Source organism: Mus caroli, unplaced genomic scaffold, assembly GCF_900094665.2.
Source record: "Mus caroli unplaced genomic scaffold, CAROLI_EIJ_v1.1 scaffold_18568_1, whole genome shotgun sequence".
NCBI classification, from domain to species: Eukaryota; Metazoa; Chordata; class Mammalia; order Rodentia; family Muridae; genus Mus; species Mus caroli.
Window position 1 is genome coordinate 6,640 of NW_018389228.1, and position 4,476 is coordinate 11,115.

Sequence of the window (4,476 nt, forward strand, 5' to 3'; positions counted from 1 at the left end):
GGAAGCAAGCCAGTAAAGAACATCCCTCCATAGCCTCTGCATCAGCTCCTGCTTTCTGACCTGCTTGAGTTCCAGTCCTGATTTCCTTTGGTGACGAACAGCAGTATGGAAGTGTAAGCCAAAAAAACCCTTTCCTCCCCTCCTCCCCAATTTGCTTCATTTATTATTATTATTATTATTATTATTTAAGACCTTTATTAACAGGTGCTTGCAGTTTGTTGACTTTTTGAAAAAAAATAAGTTGTAAACTTTATTACAAATTAAAAATGAAGTTCTTAAAAATCTCAACTTGACCAGATATGAAACAATTTAAAAACCGTTAAAGGTGTATTGAGAAAAACCAGGCCTTTTTTTTCCTTAAAAACCATGTTTGTCATTACCAAAAAGAGATATCTTTAGGTAAAAATAATAAAAACCCCATGCTGCATAGATAATGCAGATAGTTCTAATGTTATCTGGTCAGCGGGCAAAAAGCAAGCACTTAAGGTCTTCAGCTCCAATCTTCGTTCATTTCTTATTGCTGTAATTTCATATTCATTTCTTCTTGTTGGATGACCAAATCGGATGATGGTAGAGATGGTAAGCCGGCATTTACTCAGCCCTGCCCTGCTCAGCCTCTGGAGCGGACGAATTCTCAGCTGGTGGATCGGCTGCTTTTGTCTCTTTGCCATCTTGTGGTTTAGGGTTCTCTGGGCGTCTGTGTAGGTAATTGAAGTTGCGGCGATACCGACATTGAGGTGGCTGCTGACCTTGGGTCTCATCTCCTTGATTTTCTTTGTCCTCTTCATTGCCATCCTCTCTAAGCTGTCTTTGGCGAGGAGGGCCCCTTGGGAATCGTGGTCTGTAACCCCGATACATATTCTGTCTCACTGGTCTACCTTGCTCTCCTGCACCCTGGTTGTCAGCACTCTCCATCACTTCTCCTTGCACAGGGGGGTTGGAATACTGTGGTCGATGCGCATAGGGTCTCTGCATGTAGTAAGGTGGGAACCTTCGCCTGCCATAGGGCCAGCGTTGTTGGGCCTGGCCTTCAGGAGCGCTTTTGACTCCCTCGTTCTTTTCCCCACTCTCACTATTCTGGTAATTTTGCTGGTAATTGCGTGGAGGACCCCTACGATGTGGATCTATAATGGTTACAGTCTGCTGCATATTTACTGCCTTGAACTGGAACTCCACCAGGGCCTGTAACATTTGCTGCCTCTGCACCCTTTTCTCCTTCAACAACATCAAACTCCACAGTCTCTCCATCGCCTACACTGCCAAGGTACTTCCTGGGGTTATTCTTCTTTATGGCAGTCTGGTGTACAAATACGTCTTCCTTGATGTCATTCCTGTTGATGAAACCGTATGCGTTCCTTACATTGAACCATTTGACTGTTCCCAAAACCTTCGTTGCGATGACCTTCTTGCTACCTAAAAATTTCATATATTTTGCTGTTTTTGTTATGTGTTTGCTTTAGAAGATAATGCTTGTCTGTGTATGCTCGGCTGTTCTCAATGCAGGAATGGATACAAGGTAGGTGTCAGACTTAGATATCAACTTGAGTCTTGTCCTTGGATACTTGTCCAAAATGTGGGACAACATTTCTGTCAGTTTTGTTGGTTTGTTCTTACATTATTGGCCTATTGGCCTGGAATATAGGCCTTTGTACATGTCAAGCATGTGCTATTATGTTAAGCTTCACCCACGTCTTGAATTTCTTGAATTTGGTGGAGAGAATCATTCTGTTTCCAAGATGGCATGTACTGATAACCTCATTACTTCCTAAACCTTAGTCATTGGATTGTAGGTATATGGCATTCTTCCTGTCTGTTGTGTTGCCTTTGAATTTATGNTGAAAATAATATGAGTATTTTGCCTATATGCATAAATATGCATATCATGTGTGTCTGGTACTTTCAGTAATCAGAAGATGGCCTCAGCACTCTTAAACTTATAGTTATGTTTACTTATGGGCCCCCATATAAGTACTGGCGATTGAGGACCCATCTTTGTAGGAACAGCAATTGTTCTTCACTTTTGAGCCAGCTTTCCAGGTTTTTGCCATTTATTTACCATCAATATTTACATTGCTACTATTTTCATCTGTCCATTTTTAATTGTGTAAACATGCTTTACCCTGTAGTAAGAGATTATTATTGTTACAATTAAGACTGGGGAAGGTTGTAGAAGATGAATATACACCTGGGGTGAATGTATGATTCATTTTAAGAACTTAAGTAATATCCTGATTTGTTTCCTTCCTTGTGGTTTGACCATTTGATTTTCTTTTTTTGTCTAGGAGATACTGGGTCATAGTATATAACTCTGGCTGTCCTAGAACTCATGGCATAGACCAGGCTAGCATCAAAAACAATGATAAAATTTTACAATTGTGTTGAAGAGTAAAAAAATAAAATAATGACTGCCCTGAGAACATGGGCCCCGGGCCCCGGCCAGATGGCCTAATTCCCTGGAACTTTTGGGAAAAACAACCACAAAATGTTTCAGTGTCCCAGGTGCCTTGAAGTAAATATCCGCCCCTAGACTTCCCCTATTTCTTCTCCGATCCTCCCCCTAGGTTCTGGTTTTTGCCTTTATAAGCCTGCTGGAAAATAGGGTTGGGGTCAGACTCTACCGCTGCGTGGTGTATGGGTCTCGACCTCAGCATGCTGGTTTGTGTGCCATTAAAACCTCGTGTGTTTGCAGCAAGCTTGACTGTTGTGGCTTTCTGGGCTCTTGATCCCTGAGACTTGAGTGAGGGTCTCCCTTGGGGGGGGAGGGCCGGGAGTTTCCAACATGTGGGGGCTCGTCTGGGATTTGACCACCCAGGAGTCATACGTCACTTGGAGGTAAGGCGTTGTGTCTGTCTTATCTGTATTTCTGTCCGTCTGAATTCTGGCGATTGCAGTTTCGGTTTTGCAGATGATGTTCGTTTGAATCGGCACTCCGGGAGGGAGTGCAGAGTGGATAAGAATAGAAGTATTCAGGTGTCCACCGTCCGTTCGCCCTGGGAGACATCCTGGGAAGAAGGGGGAGGGCCAGGAATGCCTGGCTAATCTCATCTGGAGACTGGGGGACCGACTCTTCCCCTGGAAATCTGAGGTGGCAAGGGCCGTGGCCGGTCGACAGTGTCTCTGTTCTTTTCTGGTCGACTCGGAACAGGAGACAGATTTTCTCTATTTCAGTGATTGTCTTTTGTCTTGTCTTTGTCATTTGTATTATAGATTTAGTAGTGGGACAGACTGTGACGACTCCCCTGACACTAACCCTTGACCACTGGACGGACGTTAAGACTAGGGCTTATAATCTTTCTGTTGAATTTAGAAAAAGACCTTGGCGGACGTTCTGTTCTTTGGAGTGGTCCACCTTCAGAGTGGGTTGGCCACAAGATGGGACTCTTAATCTTCCCATCATTTACGCTGTTAAGCGCATTGTCTTTCAGAACCCTTGAGGCCATCCAGATCAGGTCCCCTATATCCTGGTCTGGCAGTATCTGGTCCAAAATCCACCACCTTGGCTCAAACCTTGGACCACAGGACATAGTGAGCAGTCCGCGCACCCCTCCATATATTTATCCTGAAATTGAGGAGGTCTCTCTTTTAGATGTTCAACCACCCGCTGACCCTACCCCTGCCCTTCAACCTCTTCCTCCATCGCTTCCACTCCAATACACCGCTGTGCTGACATCTTGGCGAAAGAGACGGGAGTCAGAAGAGACTTGACCAACCAACCGTGGCCAGGTGTACGTAACTGTACATGGACGGTAGCAGCTTCATGGTAGAAGGAAAAAGGAGAGCAGGAGCAGCAATGGTGGACAAAACACGGGTGGTCTGGGCCAGCAGTTTGCCGGGAGAAACCTCTGCTCAAAAGGCGGAACTCACAGCACTAACACAAGCGCTCCGGATGGCAGAAGGTAAGCCCATCAACATTTACACTGACAGTCGCTATGCTTTTGCCACTGCACACATCCACGGGGCTATATAAAGGCAAAGGGGCTTGCTCCCTTCAGCAGGAAAGGACATTAAAAACAAGGAAGAAATACTGGCCCTTTTAGAGGCCGTACATCTACCAAAAAAGGTGGCCATTGTCCACTGTCTTGGGCACCAGAAGGGGGGAGACTCAATCTCAAGGGGAAATCATATGGCTGATCAGGTGGCAAAGCAGGCAGCCCAAGGGGCAGTAACCTTGGTAACTAAAACTGTGTTGGATCCTCAAGCCTCGGATCCTAGTTTCAACTACCCCTTTAAGGACTGTGATAAGATTGAAGATATGACAGAGGCGGGAAAAGCCCAAATGTTTAGTCACCATGGACTGGCAAAGACTAAAGATGGGCGGATTATTCTACTCTCCAAAGAAGGAAAGGACTGTGAGGCGTATTCACCAACTAACCCATCTTAGAAGTGATAAACTTATGTGATAAGGTTAAATTCAGTAGCTGAAGAGGTAGTAAAGTCATGCAAAGCTTGCACCTTGACCAATGCCACTCAGCCTTT

At 44.9% G+C, this 4,476-nt stretch overlaps 1 pseudogene across 1 annotated transcript; it reads right to left on the bottom strand.

Annotated features, from left to right (window-relative positions):
* Positions 1-293: 293 nt before the first annotated feature.
* On the bottom strand, positions 294-1,426 carry LOC110288000 (annotated as a pseudogene). The gene has a single exon (XR_002377266.2). The product of XR_002377266.2 is annotated as a nuclease-sensitive element-binding protein 1 pseudogene (transcript).
* Between the last annotated feature and the right edge of the window lie 3,050 nt (positions 1,427-4,476).